Genomic DNA, 22,065 nt, shown 5'->3' on the forward strand with positions numbered 1-22,065 from the left:
TGGGGTTTTTTGTGGCTGGGTGTAGTTAAAGAGATAGGATTATATATTTTTATATTTTTTTTTTGGGTATATAAGTTAATGATAGGGGATAAAGGATTATTATATTATTAATTTAAGATATTTTATTTTTTTATTTTATAGTGTTGGTTTAAGGTTTATTTTAATATTTTTTAATTTTAAATATATATATATACACACATATATATATAATTATGTATAAATAATGTTATGAATGGTGAATGGTGGTATGTTGTTATTTTAATTTTATATGTGGTTTTTTTTTAAAATTAAATTTTTTTGAGGGATATATTGTGGTTTTTTATTTTTTTGTATTATTTATTACGTATATTTTGGTTTTTGGGTAAAGATAATTTTATGGATGGGTTTGTTTTTATGTGAGGTAGAATTAATTTAGATAGTTTTTTTTAACAAGTTTTTGGTATGTATTGTTGGGATTTTATTTTTATTTATTGTATGTAGAAGTTTAGATTGGGTAGGATTTGTTTGGTTGATGGAGCCTCGGGTATTGATTAATTAGGTGGTTTTTGTTAAATGTTTTTAATTTTTGTAAGTTTTTTTATTTAATGTTTTTAGGGTGGTTTTTAATAGTTTACTATATTGTTTTATTTTGTTAGTAGTTGGTGTATGATAGGGAATGTGGTATATTTATTTAATGTTATGGTTTTTAGTTTAGTTGTTTATGAGGTTATTTTTAAAATGAGTTTTGTTATTTGATTTAATTTTTTTAGGGGTATTATGTTTTTATAGGATTTGGTTTTTAAGGCCTAGGATGGTGTTATGAGTAGTGGTATGAGGTATAGGGTAGGTTTTTAGTTATTTAGTGGTGGTTTTTATTATTGTGAGTATATAGTGTTTGTTATGGTGGGTTTGAGGTAGTGTGATGTAATTAATTAGTTAGGTTTTTTTATATTTATATTTTGATTATTTTTTATTATATTATAGGGGTTTTATTTGTTTGGTTTGTTTGATGGTAGTATATGTTTTATAGTTATTGATAATTTGAGAGATGTAGTTTATGGTTAGATTTATTTTTTGGTTTTGTGTTTATTTATAGGTGGTATTTTTGTTTTGATGGTTTGAGGTATTATGGGTTTATTGAGTTAGGAATAAATTTTTTTAATGTTGTTAATTTAAGTTTATTTGGGATATTTTTATTTTTGTAGTTTGATTTATTTGTTTATTGTTTTGGTGTTTTTTATTAGTTTGATTTTTGGGGATATGGGTGTTTATATGGTGGATTTTTATAGGTAGTTTTTTTGTTTGGTTAGCGATGTTTTTTTATTTTTTAGTTGTTTAAATTGGGTTTTTTTATGTTGTTAATTAGGTTTTTTTATTTTTTTTAGTTAATTTTATAGAGTATTGGTTATTATTTATGAATTAGTATAAAGGTAGAGTTTTGGTTATTTTTTTTTAGTAATGTTTAGGGTTAATTGAATGGTTTTGAGTTTAGTGAATTGGCTTGATTTACTTTTTTTTTTTAGTTTTTGTAATTTGTTGTGTGGGGTTTTATACAGTTGTTTTTTATTTTTGTTTTGTTTTTATAAGATGATAGGAATTATTAGTGAAAAGAGTGTAGTGTGTTTTATTTGTTGGTAGTTGGTTGTATGGTGGGTTTTTTTTTTGCATGGGTTATTTGTTTTAGTTTTTTTTTTTTTAGTTAGATTAAAATTTTTATTTTTAGGTTAATTTGTAATTATTTTTAAAATTTTAGGGTGATTTAGATTTTTTTATACGGGTGCGCTGTGTGATAAGGGTAATTTATTTGCTTTATGTGCTATTGGTGGTATGATGAGTAGAGGGAATTTTTGTTCTAAATATTTATTTTAGTATTGGTAGTTGAGGTGTTAGGAGGAGTTGTGTTTTTGTGTTAATTATTTTTGAGGTAGTTTGGATTTTTTTATATGTTGTTAGGATTTTTTTTTTTTGTTGGGGTGTAGTTGGTTTTAGATTTTTTGTAATTTTGGTTTTAAAATTTTAGTGGTTGGTTTTGGGTTTTATTAGGTATTTTTTGTTAAAGGTTTTAGGATAGGTTATGGTTTTTAGTTGTAGAGTAAAGTACATTTTTTACTTTTGGTTTTGTTTTGATTGGGTTAAGGGTTATTGTATGAGTAATTTTTTGTTTGATTTGGGTGAAGGTTTGTTGTTGTTTAGGGTTTTAGTGGAAATTATTTTTTTAATGGGTAATTAGGTAGAGAGGATTTATAATTTGGCTGTACTCAGGGATGTGTATTTTTTAAAAGTTTATAGTTTTTAGGAAAGTTTGTGGGTTTTTTTTGTTGGTTGGGGGGATATTGTGATGATTTTATTGATAATTTTAGTAGGAATTTGATGTTGTTTATTTTGTTATTTTATTTTTAGGAATTGGATTTTTTTGGTAGGTTTTTTGATTTTGTTTTTTTTATAGTGAAATTGGTTTTTAGGAGAATTTGGATTATTTTTTTTTTAATTTTTTTTTTTGTTGTGTTTTTTATATAATGATGTTATTAATGTATTGTAAATGTTTTGGAGTTTTATTTTTTTTAATGTAGTTTGGATTAGTTTATGATAAATGGTGGGATTGTGTTTTTATTTTTGGGGTAATTTGTTTTAGGTGTATTGTATGTTTTTTTAGGTGAAAGTAAATTGAGGTTTGTATTTTGTTGTTAGAGGAATGGAGAAAAATGTATTTGTAATGTTAATAGTAGTATATTATTTTGTTGCTTTGGATTTTAGTTTATATTGGAGTTTTAGTATGTTTGGTATAGTAGTATTTAGAGGTGGAGTTATTTTATTTAAGGTATGATAGTTTATAGTTAATTTTAATTTTTTTTTAGATTTTTGTATAGGTTAGATGGGGTTGTTAAAGAATGAATGGGTTTTGTTGATTATTTTTTGGTTTTTTAGTTTATGGATTAGTTTGTGAATGGGAATTACGGTATTACGAGTTGTTTGGTATTGTTGGCGGTGTATAATTGAGGTTGTAATTGGTATTTGTTGGTTTTTTTTTTTTAGGAGTTTTATTGTAGATGGGTTTTTTGATAGTTTAGGTAAGGTGTTTAATTGTTTTATGTTTTTTGTTTTTACAGTAGTTATTTTAAATGTTTATTGGAGTTTTTTTTGGTTTTTGAAATATTTATTTTGGAGGAAGTTTATATTTAAAATATATGGAGTTTTTGGGTTAGTTATAATGGAATGGTTTTTTTTATTTTTTTTTTTTAGTTAGGTTTATTTTAGTTTTTACGAGGGTTAAGTTTTGTGATTTTTTTGTAATGTTGGAAATAGAAATAGGTTTTGTTTTTATATGTTGTGATGGTATTATTGTGTATTGTGTATTAGTGTTAATTAAAGTTTTGTATTTTTGTGGTTTTGATGTGTTAGGTTATTGAATTTATACTGTTTAAAAAATTTGGGTTTTTTGGTTTTCATTTGGTTAGAGGCAGGGTTTTTTTAATTATGGTGGGTATTTGTGTTAGAGGTTTTTTTAAGGGAATTAGATATATTGAGTAGAGTTATTTTTTTTTTGGTGGAGTTTTTTTTTTAGTTTTGTTTTTTTTTAATTTACGTATTTGTTGTGTTAGGATAGCAGTGGGTTGTTTATTTTATTTGTTTATGTTTTTTTTATTGTTATATAGGAAATATTATAATTTATGTTGAGGGATATATTTAGTTTTTATAGCTGAGGAGTGTTTGCGTGGGGTAGTAGAATTTTTGGTTTGTATTTTTGAGATTTGGAGAAGGTTGTTTTTAATTTTTTTATTGAGTTTTTTATGATTTTTTTTATTTTATTTTTTAGTTTTTGTAGATTTGTTTTTATAGTTGAGATTTTTGTATTTATTGGGTTATGTATGATATTTGTATATGTTTGGAGTTTTTTTGTTACATTATGTATAGTTTTATGTTTGTTATTTTGTTTTATAATGGTTAAAGTAGAAGTATATTTTGATGGTTTTAGTTTTAGGAGTTTTTGTTATATTATAGGTATATATTTTATTTTATTTGGGTTTATAATTGGATTTGGGTTTGTTATGTTTTTTGAGAAGATAATTTTTATTATTGTTATTTTTTTTAAGCGTTGAATTTTTTGTTTTATAGTTTTTTATTGAGTTTGTTGTGAATAGAGATTGTTGGGATGTAGGTATTTTTTTTTGTAGTTTTGATAGTTCGTTTTTAGAGGTTGTTGTAGTTAGGTTTATTTTGTATAGTTTGGTTGATATTTGGGTTACGTGATATAGTTTTTAAATGTTTTGTTTTAGTAGGATTTAGAAGTGTAATATTGTTTGTAGTATTTTAAAGATGGATGAATTAATTAATTATAGATTTATTATTTTGTTGGATATAATTTTTTTTTAGGTTGTGAAGGTTTTTTATATTTATGGATTTAATAATGATTTTTGATTTAGTTGTTGGTTTTGAGGGTCCCTCCCTATTGTTATTTGGGTGATTAGTTTTAAATTGGGTTTTTTTGTTTTTTGTAATAGGAGTAATTGTTATTGGTTTAGGTTTTTTTATTTTTTGTTTTATAATATCTGATAGTGTATGATAAGTATATGTTAGGGTTTAATATATTGTATTGTAGTTGTTTTTGTATTTTTTTTTAGATATTTTTTTACTTTAGTTGGTTTTGGGATTTGTTTAGGGGGAAATTTTTAGTTTATTGGATTAGAGAATTTTTTTAAAGTTTTATTTATGTTTTTTTATATTTTATATTATTTAAATTTTTTTATATTTGGATTAGGTGTTTGTTTTTGTTTAGTTTTTTTTTTTAGTTTTTATTTTGGTAAAATTGAATATTATATACATGGAAATTTTTAGGTAAAGTATTTGTATAATTAAGTTAATGGTTTTTTTAACATTTAGGAAAAATTGAATATTTTTAAAAGTTGATATACTAGATTTAAAGGGAAAGAGATGGGTGAGGAGTTAGGAAGTTTCACTCTCTACTTTTTTAACAGGTTGGGTAATATTATTAATAAAACTCTAAAACAGGTTACTAAAACTAGAGGAGGAAATTAACAGAGCATGTACATCTTTAACTGTTTTTCATATTTTTTTACAGATTGTTAGTATTACACACATTACTATAACAAGTTGGAGTTGTGTCTCTGATTGGTGGAAATTATACATTAGGGACAGGATTGTTTTTACTTGTTGGTAGGGAAATAAATTTATGTGCTAAACAGACAGTATTATATTAAATAATTTTTTATCAAACAGCATAGTGATTATTGATGGTTGTAATTTAATATCAAGCGTTTAAAACTAGAATGTAATTATTCGGGGTTTTTTTTACTTTTTTTAATTTTATAAAAGGTGTAGAACAAGTAATTAAGGCCCCGTAAGTTGGGCGCCAAATATGTCGCGGGTCAATGATAAGATTTTCTTTTTTTTGAGAGTGAAGGGTTTTGACACTTTTTTTTTTACTTTTAACAGAATTTTTTAGATGGAAGTGAAGAAAAAATTATTTATTTAATAAAATTACGCAGAGTGCCTTATAAGGCACAGGGGAAGGGGAAAAAACAAGGTGAAAGGCAGTTATTTAACTTGATTAAAAAGTCTTTTTTTCAGACGCAGTTTTTCTCTTTTTCGCCCCCCACCCGGGGCCGGGCGGAGCTTTCTGGAGAGCTCTGCTGTTTTTTGGCTTTTTTGGGTCTCCGGGTGGTAAAGCAGATCGAAGAGAAGGGGTCCAAACGAGGAAAAAGAAGAAGAATGGAAAAAACGGGAATAGAGCTCACCCTGACCTTTGTCCAGCACGCAGTTTCTGCCGGGCGACGAATCCTCCCCCGGAGCAAGGCTTGGAGAAAATGTTTTCAAAACAACTCGCGTTTTTTTCTGCGGCTGGGTGCAGTTAAAGAGATAGGACTACACATTTTTACACTTTTTTTTTTTTTTTTGCATATAAGCCAACGATAGGGGATAAAGGATTATCATGCTGGACGGCACCCCATTTTCGGAGCGGTCCGTGGGGAGTGGTGTCCCGCGGGGCCCCGAGCCGGCGGCGCCGCTCTCCCTCCCCGGGCTGGGGGCCGCCGGGTCAGCCCCCCCCCGCCCCCGCTCCGACCTGTGTCGCCGCCGCCGCCGCCATACGCTGCGTGCCGAGGGCCCCTTTTAAGGGACCGGAAGAGGCGGGGGGGGGCCATATAGTCGACCGCGGCGGTGCCCGCCCCGGCACACGCGGATCCCGCCAGCCCCCCGCGCCGTCCACAGCACCGCACGCTTCAGCACAAGCCCGCAAAGCCCGGAAAATGCTGCGGTGGCACCCTCGGACTCCGCATTTTGTTCAGGCGGCACAGTAGACGCATATTGCCTCAGAGAAGACCCCGCGGCCGCCCTTTTTGAACTCGGCAACACTGCGCATGTGCGAACGATGCCGACGCCATTTTGGTAGTCCAATGCACTGCGCATGTGCGAACGATGCCGACGCCATTTTGGCACTCTACTGCACCGCGCATGTGCAAATGATGCCGACGCCATTTTGGTAGTTCACTACACTGCGCATGTGCGAACGATGCCGACGCCATTTTGGTAGTTTACTGCACTGCGCATGTGCGAACGATGCCGACGCCATTTTGTTAGTTTACTGCACTGCGCATGTGCGAATGATGCCGACGCCATTTTGGTAGTTCACTGCACTGCGCATGTGCAAATGATGCCGACGCCATTTTGGTAGTTTACTGCACTGCGCATGTGCGAATGATGCCGACGCCATTTTGGTAGTTCACTGCACTGCGCATGTGCGAATGATGCCGACGCCATTTTGGTAGTTCACTGCCCTGCGCATGTGCGAATGATGCCGACGCCATTTTGGTAGTTCACTGCACTGCGCATGTGCGAATGATGCCGACGCCATTTTGGTAGTTCACTGCACTGCGCATGTGCGAACGATGCCGACGCCATTTTGGTAGTCCAGTGCACTGCGCATGTGCGAAATAGGGGCGCCGCCATATTAATGGACGCGCCTATGCTTCTCCGGCCGCCGCCATCTTTTGTACGGAACAAATCAGGACCCCGCGCTATAGGTGACTACTTTATGCGCCTGATCGAAATTAAAAACTCGTATTTCGCGCTTTTGGGACATTTATGCACTCAGCAAACAGCTGCAGGGGCGTCCTCTATACTGTCCGCGTCGCCCACGGGCGGCGGCAACCGCGCGAGCGGTGGGAAAAAACCGGAATTTGCCGATCGCTTTCGGGACAAAATGGCGGCTCCGCCGAACCGCAGCGCGCACACCCGCCCCCAAAGACCACTCCGCACCTGTCCGCAGCGCCGGGGAAGCCCGCCAAGCAGCCGAATCGCCGTTTTCGGGGTCAGGACTTCGCGGCCGCCATTTTGGTAGTCCAGTGCACCGCGCATGTGCGAAACGGGCGCCGCCATATTAATGGGTGCGCCTGTGCTTTTCCGGCCGCCGCCATCTTTTGTACGGAACAAATCGGGACCCCGCGCTACGGGTGAGTACTTTAAGCGCCTGATCAAAATTTAAAACCTGGATTTCGAGCTTTTGGGACATTTCTTCATTTGCAAAGCAGGGTCCTGGGAATTACAATTGCTCTGTTACATCATAGTAAATGTGCACACTCAGCTAGAAGTAGGCACTGGGAATTGTCTTCTGTGACTTCATTCAGGAAACTGCTGCTTCTTTCTCTCTTTCATGCATAGGCACAGTTTCCCACAGAATATTTACCACTGGCCTTTTGCTTTCATCCCCCTTCTATTTTATTTCCATTTCATTCCCTAAATTCCTTACATCCTGATACTTTTCTTACTGACTGGAAGATGACAATCATAAATGGACAACAAATTTAAAAGACTGCAATTGCCAGTGCTCAGGAAGGACTTGTGAAGTGCTGCTTCTCCATCTTGGTCACCATGTCACAGAATCCAGCCAGAAGATGCTGGTCTGGCGCCGTACAAACTTCCAGGTCTGGGTAGAAAGAAAAAGTTCATGAAGTACTTTACCTCGGAGAACATTTTCCATGTTTTTAAAATCTGGCTGAATAGATAGAAAAATTGGCACATCAAGCCTGTATCTATTTCAATCCAGCATCACTTTAAACTGTTAAAAACTTAGGGGGTTTGGATGATGGTGCTACCGCTTCTTAGATTACAAATTTGGCTCTGCTGATTTCAAAACATTTTTCCAAATTTTTTATTAAATACTGGACACTAAATAGCACATTCAGCCTTAGACCTGAACATATATTTTTCCTGTACGTAGGCTGTTTAACCCATGCACAGCCTACTGAAATTCACTTTAGCATTAAACCTGATTCATGTGGCTCAGTTCCGAGAGCCTTACTGAATTGCACCTCCTGAAATGTCCACGTACAGAAATTTGAAATGGCCTAAGAAAAAAATACAGCTTTACTGATCCTTTAAATGCCATCTTCAAGGAAGCTCATGTCTCATTCTGGGGAGGGAAGGATAACTGCATTCCCCTTCCTCCCCTGTGCCCTACGTGACACACTGCGAGACGGTTCAGAGGGTTTAGCTCAGCCTGAGTAGGAAGCGCTGCACAGCTCAGATGGCGGGTGCTTGTCACTATCTGTTCCACGTGCTGTTCCAGTCAGCCAGGTCAGAGGGAAGCAAGGAAGAGGCTCAAAGAAAGAGTTCGGAGGTAGCGGTTGTATAATCATTCAGTCTCAATGTGCGAGCAGCCCAGGCCACGCTTCTGCTGGAAGTGTTCTGTGTGGTTTAACTCACGTTGCTGTGACCAAAACACCTGAGCAACACTTTGCTTTCCTTGGTGCATTTAGCACATCTCTGGTCAGCACACTGGTTGTATTAGGTTATCCAAATACACTGCAGTCTGATGGGATCCTTCTCAAGGCCTGCTGAAAGCACTTCAGTTTAAATGTCAGCAGCTTCACTGCTCATTTGTTTAGAACTTAGCAGGAGCACACCATAGAGCTATTTTTCTTACTTGCCGTAAGAAACAGGGGGTATATTGAGTCTTTAAAATAGGACTCTGACATATCTTACCTGGAAAGGTTTCCCTGATGGATCAGGAGCGTGTTCTCTCTCCCTCTTCCTGCTGCTCACTCATCCCAAAACAGAACCTGGCTTTAACTGGTGTCTCCTTTCAACAGGTAGGAAATATTTCCACCCTACAGCCTTGCACAGAGTTTGGACAAGGATCCCAGGACTCCAAGGCCAACCACAGGCCTAGTTCCTGGCAGCTTTAGTCTGGCAGAAATACTGCCATTTTCACAATTTTAGGATGCAGAATCCCACATTTGGCTCTGGGCACCTGGCATGGAACAATGGCTCTTTTCCACAGGTTGGAAACATCTCCACCCTCCTGTCATGGACACACTTGCAAATGCAACTTGACCTAATCAAAACCATCTGGCAAGGCTTAATAACAACGCAGAAGATACAGTACATCACATGTGTGTTACCTCACTCACTTCAGTAGGGCTTTGTGAAAAGGAAAACCTGACCATTTGAACCTTTGTAGAAACCTGTTTGGTGGGATTAGGGACAGCAAGCTATATTGGTATCAATCATAGAAATAATTTCTTTGCATTGATTTTAATTTTTCACTACCCAGCATGACAGCTGGAAGTGCTTGTTCAGGGCACCAAATACAAACAAATATTGCAGCAATGATATCAAAGGATGCAAAACCGATAACCAGCTAAAAACTGTTCTTTGCCCAAAACAATGATGGCAGCCACATGCCCTTCTCTCTACCTGGAAGACAGATCTCGGGGAGTGTCTGACAGCACAGGGGCTCTACACAATCTTCACCACTATGTTGACAGGCACTTGGCCGCAATAAAAATGCTTACTCTACATTTTTTTTATTTTAGGTGGGACTCTGGGGCACAGGGGGCTGGATCAGGCCCTGCCCCGAGCATCTCTCAGTCATCCTTGGATAGAGCTGAGGGGCCAGGGCCCCCCAGCCCCTCCACAACACCCTCGGCCCCGTGATGCCAAGTTCTGCCCTGGGCACCAGCACAGCTGTCAGGTCTAGACGTGCGCTCCCGATTTTATAAGGTTTGCGTGGGACTCTGCAATGGGGAAGGGGGGGCCACACCTGTCTTGGGCTGACATTGGGCTCTACTGCCATGCTGCGTTAACCATGGATGGGGTAGCCAGACAAGCTGGGACTCTGCCCATGTCCCATGGGATCACCCCCATCTCACTTGGGGTTCACCACTACAGCCCCATCCCACCCTGGACAAACTCTCACACCCCCGGGGGTGACAACATGGGCAATCCCCTCAAGCTGTGCACCCCCTCCCCATATCCCCGTGTCTCTGTGACATCTCCTCCTGTGTCCCGGCTCTGCCTCCCACACCTTTCTCCCTTCCAGTACTCCCACTGCCTCTCCCAGCATCTCCAGCTTCTTGCTCTCACTTCAAAGTGTGGGACACCCCGTTTGGGGGGAGGACATGTTTGGTGCCAGCGTGCTGTCCAGACCCACCGAGGCTCTGCCAGGACAATGAATGTGGCAGGTACCAGCATGGGCATCAGGCTGGGGGCAGGAAGGGGGCGCCACCGTGACTCCTCCAAACGCCCTCTTGTGGTTCTGGGGGTCCACGCTCAGGGTGTCAGTGCTGGAGGATGACAGAGACTCCCAGATGGCAGGAGAAGGTCCAGAGCTAGGTGCTGCTGTGGCCCCAGTGCTGGAATATTTGGATCCAACTGACCCCCCTGGTCTGCAGCCATTGGAAGGGGCTAGGCTCCTCTTCAACAAGGAAGCCCCTGATTCCTTCACTAATCCCCTGACTTTCTCACAGGGACCACGCCATGATCATAGGGAATATGGGGAAGAGAGAAAGGTTCTGGCAACTTCTTGCCAAGCAAGTGGTCTGGTCTCAGCTTGCCTCTGCTGATGGCTGGGGGGATGTCAGGCTGCTTAGTGAAACTAGGACCTTTTATGCTGTTGCGGGGGGTCAGCGCTTTGCGGTATCCTTCCTGCCAGGAGACCGGGGAAGGCAGGAGGGACCCCCGTGCAGACCTACACTACAGGGCGCCCCTCATTTGTGGCACATCAGATGGACATTCCTGAGGCAGAGGGATGCCCCTGCTTCAGAGGGTAACATTAGGCAGAGCAGGGGGTACCACAGCAATCCCAGGAGGAAGTGACAAGCCTGGGAGCACCACATGGGCCTCTTTGGGCTCAGGGTGGCCACGACAGGACACAGGCCACAGGCCACATGGGCTGAGGAGCTGGAGGGGACAGGCACACAGTCAGTACCTGCTTTTGAGGGGACACACAGGCTGGAGGTAGGCGCTCTTTGGGATAGAGTGGAAGCCCTGACCTGGCGTCACCACAACAGCCACCCACGCCATAACTGGGAACACCGCACTTTCACCATTCCCAGCACAGATACAGATGGGGATCTTCGGTGAATCGTTTCTCAAGTGCCAAAAACCACATTGAAACACTGAAAAACTACAACCTCCCCTATCTGATCAAAGTACATCACATCTGTACTTGCAGCTCCAGGCCAAACAAACACACACACACACACACACAGAGACACAAAGAGACATTAGACAGGATGTGCAACAAGTGGACACGACAATGAGAGAAAACTCTCTGTGAGATGACTGCAATGATCGAGAGGATGAGGAATGAGATGGCCCAGGTGAGACTGACGGTGAGCTAACCAGGCCCAAAAAACCCCGGCAGAAGATGCTAACGTGATCACATTACGAAAAGCTCGCCAAAATGGCAAAGATGGAAGCCCGTGAATCACGAAGATAGGGACAAGATTCTGACCACACACCCTTACAAGTCCTAGCCTGCTATAATGGATCACTGCCATGTACACCCTTACAAGTCCTAGCCTGCTATAATGGATCACTGCCATGTACAGCTGTCGATACGGCTTAGAACAAGACTGTAAAAGGCTTCCGACTCGATGCTTCTAAAGAGATGCAGAGATTCTGATGCACACCTGAGCTCGGGCATTGAAGGTTCAAAGATATCGGCGCCAAGCCGAGGAACACGGAGATCAGAGATGGTAAGGATGGCCTGGCCTTTTAGATAATCCCCTCAAAGGGGTGAGGCAAAAGATATGCAACGCAAGACACACAAAAGACAGGGAACGCACGGTAGACAAGCGATGCGACACACACCAGGACCGCCCTGCCCTGCGCAGCTCTGCGTCATCATCAGAAGTCAGGGTCTCCCTTTACGTGACCTAAGGGGCCCTTTTTTGGACATCCCCACGTCCAAAGCTAATACAACAATCCCTCCCGGCGAGTCCTAGCCTGGCACCCGGCTTCCATCCCCTCTGTGAGTAATAGTGCTTGACTTATCCCTTAGACATCCAGGGATGTGAATCCGTGTCTGGTGACAAAGAACACCTCCTTGACATCTCGGAAGTTCCTGCTGTCACCAGGCAGTTCTCTCTCTTAGTCTACTACAAAAAAGAACGCCAAACATCAACGCATGAGCTAAGGGGAACATCAGCAATCTGTTACAAGAACGGTCAGTCACAATGATCAAGATGGCTGTGAGATAATGCTACGTTCAGAACGCTCCACGCATCCTTACAAGCCCTAAGACGTTACAACTCACACCCGGAAAGGATGGATGGCAATACAGCCGGGAACAAGGCCTCAAAACACATCTGACTCCACGCTTCCAATACGCGGTTCCAAGACACGGCCGAGACAAGAATAAGAACAAATCACGCTGGCATCGGACCGAGAAGCGCAAATATTTGAGAACCCAGAGATGCCAACCGACGCTCGCAATAAAGCACAACAGACAGAGACAATTGATCTGAGACATCCCAAAGACAGAGCAGACGACAAAAGACGCCAGACAACGTGACACAAACTGGAACTGCTCCGTGCTGTGCATCCTTACGGTTGCAAACAAAGTAAAGCTGCTGCCGCCTCTGGCTCTACTAAGAAGTCCCTCAGAGAACATCTCTTTCCCTGAGCTAATTTTTAGATCTCTCACAGGCATTTCTGGCCTGCTACCCCGCTATCATCCCATCTCTGGGTTATGGCCCCCAACTTATCTTTTAGATGGTCGGCAACGGGAATCCACGCTGGACGCAAAGGGAGTCCGCCTCGGCTCTCTCAGAAGGCCCCGGTATGGCTGGTGAGCTCCTTAGTTGGCTACGAAAAAGAAAACCAAAGTCAATGCATGAGTTTAGCGGCACGTGGGACAAACCCCACAATCCAGCCACTTGCCATTTCCTAAGTGCACTTAGGCCTTTAAGTCTCCAGCTTCATCCCCACTTGAAGGCTGTGGCTGTCATTATGATGGACACCTGGGTTACCGAGAGGTAGAATTACGTGCCGTTACTGTGAGGAGGGCGCGTATTTGTGCGCCTTAGCACACATAAACGCACCTGCTGGTCTTGGGGAAAGGTCTTACGGGGCCCCTCAATGGACACTATTTCCCACTGTGCTGCCTTCAACCCCTCACCTCACCCCCCTGTAATTCCTAACCTAGTGCCCTGCTCACTCTCCTTCTCCTTGTAATGATCCTCACCTTACTTACTGGAAGCCTCAGCTTTGGATGTCATCTTTGACAAGAGGCAGGTCTCTTTTTTGACATGATGAATCTGATGAAAAAGTTTCAAGCGCCACACTTAACACAATCAGGAATTTCAGGAAGTTCCAATGCTTCTTAGAAAAAGAAAACCAACATCAAAATACAAATTCTGTTAAATTACAAAGCACAAAAGCATCTTACCAACTCTGAACATACAACCCAAAATAATGAACTTAAATACTCACTGCATTCAGCGCTACCTTCCTCACCATGTCTTCAAAGCCTCTCTTGCTTTAGATGCCAAAAGCACCTGCTTGAAAAAACCTGAGCTGAAAAAGCCCCTTCCTTTAAATGAGAAGACAGCTCTGACTCCAGTGAACTCCAGAGAGAAAATAAACCCCTTAGCCAAAGGCTGGGGTTAATATACCCCTGGCTGGGCCCGCCTCTCGTTCCCAGCATGCCTGAAAAAAGGGAGGAGGCAAATACCATTGGGTATCAAAGCCCTCAGAGCAGCTGTGGCTCTTAGGTTCCTCTGACTTACCTTTCTGGTGAGTAAAGGGCTTGATAGAGAAGAAAACTCTTCAGGGAAATTACTATACTTTATTATTTTATACAGCTGCATCAAGCAAAAGGGCATAAATGAGGTAAGAAATGAAACTTTGTGTTTTGGCAGCATACCTGCGTAAGTTGAATAATTTGTTGCTAACTTGTAGAATTATTCTTTGCTGATTGCTAAGTAGTATTCCACATGTGACCTAAGTAGGGAAGATTAGTAACGATGTGAATGTTGTACCGAGCTCTCTAATTAGGGTGTTACGCATTATAAATAAAAGCGAGAAAAGCAACCGACTGTTGCGGGCCATTGGGGTTAAGAATGCGCAAAGCTCGCTCCCGTACGAGACTTCTGGTACCGGGGTACAGGTAGAAGCGTTTGCCGCTCCTTGAAAGGCGGGGGAGGGCAGGTGGAGAAGAGTCAGCTGCTTGTTCCCTCCCCTACACAGCCTATTGTCTGCCCTAAAACACTGGGGTGCCAGGCTTTCATTTTTGTGGAAAAGAACCAGTCTTCTCCGCCACTATTTTGAAATCTGAAATAGAATTCCGTTGGCAGTTTGGAACTTGGTGTGCTGGCGTTTTGAAACTGGGTGTTTTTGGCATTTTGAAACTTAGTGTTCTGGTACTTTAAAACTGACATTTTGCAACCTGTTTTTCTGATGGTTTGAGATTTGTTTTTCTATTATTTTGAAACTAGCTTATTCTGGTATTTTGGAATCAGATTTTGTTTGGGGGGTTTTTGGTGTTTTGGAACCTAATTTTTCTAGGCCGGTTTTTGGTATTTTTTTAAGCCCGGTTTCTTTATTATTTTCTGGAGGGGGGGTTGTGCGTGTTGGTGTGGATTTAGGGCTTTTTGTTTGATTTTGGTTTTTCTTGGCTTTTTTTTGATTTTGGTTTTTGTGGCTTTTTTGTTTTGTATTTCATTGTTTAGGAGTTTTTTATTTTTATTATTTTTTTTACAACTTACTGGAATTCCCGATTGTATAGAGCGTGATGCTTGAAATTTTTTCAGCAGGTTCATAACGTCACGAGGTACGTGCCTCACATCAAAGACGGCATCCAAAAGCAAGGCTTCTAGTAAGTAAGGTGGGGATCTGTACAAAGTAAGTGACCTGCAGATGGACTTAGAGCGCCCGTCGCGGAGACCCCGATCGCCCCAGGATCTGTGACAGCCGGTCTGAAGGTGAGACTTAGAGCACCTGTCTGGGAGACCCCGATCGTCCCAGGATCCGTACAAAGTAAGTGGCCTGCAGGTGGACTTAGAGCGCCCGTATTACGGACCGCGATCGCTCCGGATTCTGTGAAAGCTGGCCTGAAAGTGAGATTTAGAGCGCCCGTGTTCGGGACCCCGATGGCCCGGGATCTGTATAACGTAAGCGGCCTGCAGGTAGACTTAGAGCGCCCGTCTTGGAGACCGTGATCGCCCCGGGATCTGTACAAAGTAAGCGGCCTGCAGGCTGACTTAGAGCACTCGTATCGGACAACCTGATCACCATGGGATCTGTACAAAGTAAGTGGTCTGTAGTTGGACTGAAAGCGCCTGTGTTGGAGACCCTGATTGCCCCAGGATCTGTGAAAGCTGGCCTGAAGGTAAGACTTACAGCGCCCGTCTTGGAGACCCCGATCGCCCCAGGATCTGTACAAAGTAAGTGGCCTGCAGGCTGACTTAGAGCACTTGTATGGGACACCCCGATCACCCTGGGATCTGTACAAAGTAAGTGGCCTGCAGGTGGAGTTAGACCACCTGTCATGGAGACCCCGATTGTCCCAGGATGTGTGAAAGCTGGCCTGAAGGTAAGACTTAGAGCGCCCGTCTTGGCGACCCCGATCGCCCCTGGATCTGTGACAGCTGGTCTGAAGGTAAGACATAGAGTGCCTGTCTGGGAGACCCCTATCGTCCCAGAATCTGTACAAAGTAAGTGGCCTGCAGGTGGACTTAGAGCGCCTGTCTTGGAGACCCCGATTGCCCCAGGATCTGTACAAAGTAAGTGGCCTGCAGGTGGACTTAGAGAACTTGTATCAGGCACCCTGATCGCCCTGGCATCTGTACAAAGTAAGTGGCCTGGAGGTGGAGTTTGAGCACCCGTTTTGGAGACCCCGATTGCCCCAGGATCTGTACAAAGTAAGTGGCCTGCAGGTGGAGTTAGAGCACCCATTTTGGAGACCGTGATCGCCCCGGGATCTGTACAAAGTAAGTGGCCTGCAGGTGGGCTTAGAGCGCCAGTGTTGGAGACCTGGATCGTCCGGGATCTGTGAGAGCACTTCTGAAGCTAAGACTTACAGCGCCTCTCCTGGGGACCCTGATCGTTCCAGGATCTGTACAAAGTAAGCGGCCTGCAGGTGGACTTGGAGCACCGGTCTTGAGGACCCAGATCGACCTGAGATCTGTACAAGGCAAGTGGCCTGCAGGTGGACTGAAAGTGCCTGTCTTGGAGACCCGGATAGCCCCAGGAACTGTACAAGGTAAGTGGCCTGCAGTTGAACTCAGAATGCCCGTCTTGGGGACCCAGATCGCCTCCGGATCTGTACAAAGTAAGTGGCCTGCAGATGGATTTATAGTGCCCGTGTTGGAGACCCCGATCGCCCCAGGATTTGTGGCACCTGGTCTGAAGGTGAGTCTTAGAGCGCCTGTCTGGGAGACCTCGATTTTCCCAGGATCTGTACAAAGTAAGTTGCCTGGAGGTGGACTTAGAGCGCCCGTGTAGGAGACCTGGATCGCCTCAGGATCTGTTCACAGTAAGTGGCCTGCAGGCTGGCTTAGAGCACTCGTATCAGGCACTCTGATCGCCCTGGCATCTGTACAAAGTGGCCTATAGGTGGAGTTTGAGCGCCCGTTTTGGAGACCCCGATTGCCCCAGGATCTGTACAAAGTAAGTGGCCTGGAGATGCATTTAGAGCGCCCGTGTTGGAGACCCGGATTGCCCCGCGCTCTGTACAAGCTAAGTGGCCTGGAGGTGGACTTAGAGTGCCCGTGTTGGGGACCTGGTTTTTCCTGGGATCTGTACAAGCTAAGTGGCCTGGAGATGGACTTAGAGCGTCTGTGCTGGTGGCCCGGATGGCCCCGCGCTCTGTAAATAGTAAGTGGCCTGGAGGTGGACTTAGAGCGCCTGTGTTGGAGACCTGGTTTTCCCCGGGATCTGTACAAAGTAAGTGGCCTGCAGGTGGACTTAGAGTACCGGTCTTGAGGACCCAGATAGACCTGAGATCTGTACAAGGTAAGTGGCCTGCAGGTGGACTGAAAGTGCCTGTCTTGGAGACCCGGATAGCCCCAGGACCTGTACAAGGTAAGTGGCCTGCAGGTGGACTTTGAGTGCCCGTGTTGGAGACCTGGATCGCCCCGGGATGTGTACAAAGTAAGTTGCATTCAGGTGTACCAGAGCGCCCGTGTTGGAGACATGGATGGCCCCTCGCTCCATACAAATAAGTGGCCTGGAGGTGGACTTAGAGCGGCTGTGTTGGAGACCTGTTTTTTCCTGGGATCTGTAAAATGTAAGTGGCCTATAGGTGGACTTAGAGCGTCTGTGTTGGAGACCTAGTTTTCCCCGGGATCTGTACAAAGTGGCCTGGAGGTGGACTCAGAGCGCCCGTGTTGGAGACCCGGTTTTCACTTTCATCTGTACAAAGTAAGTGGCCTGGTGATGGACATGGAGCGCCTGTGATGGAGACTTGGTTTTCCCCGGGATCTGTACAAAGTAAGTGGCCTGGAGGTGGACTCAGAGCGCCCGTGTTGGACACTTGGTTTTCTCTTGCCTCTGTACAAAGTAAGTGGCCTGGAGATGGACTTAGAGCGCATGTGTTGGAGACTTGATTTTCCCTGGGATCTGTACAAGGTAAGTGGCCTGGAGATGGACTTAGAGCAGCCGTGTTGCAGACCTGGTTTTCCCTGGGATCTGTACAAAGTAAGTGGCCTGCAGGTGGACTTAGAGCGCCCGTGTTGGACACAAGGATGGCCCCGTGCTCTGTACAGTTAAGTGGCCTGGAGATGGACTTAGAGCGCCGGTGTTGGAGACCTGGATCGCCCCAGGATCTGTAGAAAGTAAGTGGCCTGCAGGCTCCTTAGAGCACCGGTCTTTAGGACCCGGATCGCCCTGGGATCTGTACAAGGTAAGTGGCGTGGAGGTGGAGTTAGAGTGCCCGTGTTGGAGACCTGGATCGCCCCAGGATCTGTAGAAAATAAGTGGCTTGCAGGCTGACTTAGAGCACTCGTATCGGACACCCTGATCTCCCTGGGATCTGTGCAATGTAAGTTGCCTTCAGGTGTACCCAGAGCACCCGTGTTGGAGACCTGGATGGCCCCTCGCTCTGTAGAAAGTAAGTGGTTTGGAGGTGGGCTTAGAGCATCCGTGCTGGAGACCTGGATGGTGCCGTGCTCTGTACAAAGTAAGTGGCCTGGCGGTGGATTTGGAGCGTCGGTGTTGGAGACCCGGATGGCCTCGGGATCTGTACAAAGTAAGTGGCGTGGAGGTGGACTTGGAGGGCCTGTGATGGAGACCTGGTTTTTCCTGGGATCTGTACTAAGTGAGTGACCTGAAAGTGGACTTGGAGGGACTGTGATGGAGACCTGTTTTTTTTCTGGGATCTGTACAAAGTAAGTGACCTAGAAGTGAACTTGGAGGGCCTGTGATGGAGACCTGTTTTTTTCTGGGAGCTGTACAAAGTAAGTGACCTGGAAGTGGACTTGGAGGGCCTGTGATGGAGACCTGTTTTTGTCTGGGATCTGTGCAAAGTAAGTGACCTGGAAGTGGACTTGGAGGGCCTGTGATGCAGAGCTGGTTTTTTCTGGGATCTGTACAAAGTAAGTGACGTGGAAGTGGACTTGGAGGGCCTGTGATGGAGACCTGGTTTTTTCTGGGATCTGTACAAAGTAAGTGACCTGGAAGTGGACTTGGAGGGCCTGTGCTGGAGACCTGTTTTTTCCTGGGATCTGTACAAAGTAAGTGACTTGGAAGTGGACTTGGAGGGCCTGTGATGGAGACCTGATTTTGTCTGGGATCTGTACATAGTAAGTGACGTGGAAGAGGACTTGGAGGGCCTGTGATGGAGACCTGGTTTTTCCTTGGATCTGTACAAAGTAAGTGACCTGGAAGTGGACTTGGAGCGTCGGTGTTGGAGACCCGGATGGCCTCGGGATCTGTACAAAGTAAGTGGCGTGGAGGTGGACTTGGAGGGCCTGTGATGGAGACCTGGTTTTTTCTGGGATCTGTACAAAGTAAGTGGCGTGGAGGTGGACTTGGAGGGCCTGTGCTGGAGATCTGGTTTTTCCTGGGATCTGTATAAAGTAAGTGACCTGGAAGTGGACTTGGAGCATCTGTGCTGGAGACCTGGATTGCCTCGCGGTCTGTAGAAAGTAAGTGGCGTGGAGGTGGACTTGGAGGGCCTGTGATGGAGACCTGGTTTTTCCTGGGATGTGTACAAAGTAAGTGACCTGGAAGTGGACTTGGAGCGTTCATGCTGGAGACCTGGATTGCCCCGCGGTCCGTAGAAAGTAAGTGGCGTGGAGGTGGACTTGGAGGGCCTGTGATGGAGACCTGGTTTTTTCTGGGATCTGTACAAAGTAAGTGGCGTGGAGGTGGACTTGGAGGGCCTGTGCTGGAGATCTGGTTTTTCCTGGGATCTGTATAAAGTAAGTGACCTGGAAGTGGACTTGGAGCATCTGTGCTGGAGACCTGGATTGCCTCGCGGTCTGTAGAAAGTAAGTGGCGTGGAGGTGGACTTGGAGGGCCTGTGATGGAGACCTGGTTTTTTCTGGGATCTGTACAAAGTAAGTGACCTGGAAGTGGAGTTGGAGGGCCTGTGATGGAGACCTGTTTTTTTCTGGGATCTGTACAAAGTAAGTGACCTGGAAGTGGACTTGGAGGGCCTGTGATGGAGACCCGGTTTTTCCTGGGATCTGTACAAGGTAAGTGACCTGGAAGTGGACTTGGAGTGTCCGTGCTGGAGACCTGGATTGCCTCGCGGTCTGTAGATAGTAAGTTGCGTGGAGGTGGACTTGGAGGGCCTGTGATGGAGACCTGTTTTTTTCTGGGATCTGTAGAAAGTAAGTGACCTGGAAGTGGACTTGGAGCATCCGTGCTGGAGACCTGGATTGCCCCGCGGTCTGTAGAAAGTAAGTGGTGTGGAGGTGGACTTGGAGGGTCTGTGATGGAGACCTGTTTTTTTCTGGGATCTGTACAAAGTAAGTGACGTGGAAGTGGACTTGGAGGGCCTGTGATGGAGACCTGGTTTTTCGTGGGATCTGTACAAGGTAAGTGACCTGGAAGTGGACTTGGAGCGTCCGTGCTGGAGACCTGGATTTCCCTGCGGTCTGTGGAATGTAAGTGGCGTGTAGGTGGACTTGGAGGGCCTGTGATGGAGACCTGGTTTTTCCTGGGGTCTGTAGAAAGTAAGTGACCTGGAAGTGGACTTGGAGCGTTCATGCTGGAGACCTGGATTGCCCCGCGGTCCGTAGAAAGTAAGTGGCGTGGAGGTGGACTTGGAGGGCCTGTGATGGAGACCTGGTTTTTCCTGGGATTTGTACAAAGTAAGTGACCTGGAAGTGGACTTGGAGGGTCTGTGATGGAGATCTGGTTTTTTCTGTGATGTGTACACAGTAAATGACCTGGAAGTGGACTTGGAGGGCCTGTGATGGAGAGCTGTTTTTTTCTGGGATCTGTAGAAAGTAAGTGACCTGGAAGTGGACTTGGAGGGCCTGTGATGCAGAGCTGGTTTTTCCTGGGATCTGTACTAAGTAAGTGACCTGGAAGTGGAGTTGGAGGGCCTCTGATGGAGACCTGGTTTTTCCTGGGATGTGTACAAAGTAAGTGACCTGGAAGTGGACTTGGAGGGCCTGTGATGGAGACCTGGTTTTTCGTGGGATCTGTACGCGGTAAGTGACCTGGAACTTGACTTGGAGCGTCCATGCTGGAGACCTGGATTTCCTCGTGGTCTGTAAAAAGTAAGTGGTGTGGCGGTGGACTTGGAGGGCCTGTGATGGAGAGGTGGTTTTTCCTGGGATGTGTACAAAGTAAGTGACCTGGAAGTGGACTTGGAGGGCCCGTGCTGGAGACCTGGTTTTTCCTGGGATCTGTACAAAGTAAGTGACCTGGAAGTGGACTTGGAGGGCCCGTGATGGAGACCTGTGTTTTTCTGGGATGTGTACAAACTAAGTGACCTGGAAGTGAACTTGGAGGGCCTGTGATGGAGACCTGGTTTTTCCTGGGATGTGTACAAACTAAGTGACTTGGAAGTGGACTTGGAGGGCCTGTGATGGAGACCTGTTTTTTTCTGGGATCTGTACAAAGTAAGTGACGTGGAAGTGGTCTTGGAGGGCCCGTGATGGAGATCTGGTTTTTCCTGGGATGTGTACCAAGTAAGTGACCTGGAAGTGGACTTGGAGGGCCTGTGATGGAGAGCTGTTTTTTTCTGGGATCTGTAGAAAGTAAGTGACCTGGAAGTGGACTTGGAGGGCCTGTGATGGAGAGGTGGTTTTTCCTGGGATGTGTACAAATAAGTGACGTGGAAGAGGATTTGGAGGGCCTGTGCTGGAGACCTGTTTTTTCCTGGGATGTGTACAAAGTAAGTGACCTAGAAGTGGACTTGGAGGGTCTGTGATGGAGACCTGGTTTTTTCTGGGATGAGTACACAGTAAATGACCTGGAAGTGGACTTGGAGGGCCTGTGATGGAGAGCTGTTTTTTCCTGGGATCTGTAGAAAGTAAGTGACCTGGAAGTGGACTTGGAGGGCCCGTGATGGAGATCTGGTTTTTTCTGGGAACTGTACAAAGTAAGTGACCTGGAAGTGGACTTGGAGAGCCTGTGCTGGAGACCTGTTTTTTCCTGGGATCTGTACAAAGCAAGTGATCTGGAAGTGGACTTGGAGGGCCCGTGATGGATATCTGTGTTTTCCTGGGATGTGTACAAAGTAAGTGGCGTGGAGGTGGACTTGGAGGGCCTGTGATGGAGACCTGGTTTTTCCTGGGATCTGTACAAGGTAAGTGACCTGGAAGTGGACTTGGAGGGCCTGTGATGGAGACCTGGTTTTTCCTGGGATCTGTACAAAGTAAGTGT

General features: G+C 44.5%; 1 protein-coding gene and 1 long non-coding RNA gene across 33 annotated transcripts in view; one reads left to right on the top strand and one right to left on the bottom strand.

Annotated features, from left to right (window-relative positions):
• The window catches only part of LOC146422092 (uncharacterized), a 540,861-nt gene that overhangs the window by 380,295 nt on the left and 138,501 nt on the right, over positions 1-22,065 (top strand). The window lies entirely within an intron of this gene.
• Positions 13,158-22,065, bottom strand: part of LOC146422096 (uncharacterized) — an 85,827-nt gene continuing 76,919 nt past the window's right edge. The window contains exons 2-4 of the long non-coding RNA XR_014848360.1: positions 13,714-13,781; positions 13,466-13,602; positions 13,158-13,241 (exon numbers count right to left, since the gene is read on the bottom strand). This is a non-coding gene — a long non-coding RNA (uncharacterized LOC146422096). The remainder of the gene's footprint in view (positions 13,242-13,465; positions 13,603-13,713; positions 13,782-22,065) is intronic.

The sequence above is a fragment of the Lichenostomus cassidix genome, unplaced genomic scaffold (assembly GCF_008360975.1).
Source record: "Lichenostomus cassidix isolate B80296 unplaced genomic scaffold, HeHo_3.0 HiC_scaffold_47, whole genome shotgun sequence".
Lineage (NCBI taxonomy): Eukaryota > Metazoa > Chordata > Aves > Passeriformes > Meliphagidae > Lichenostomus > Lichenostomus cassidix.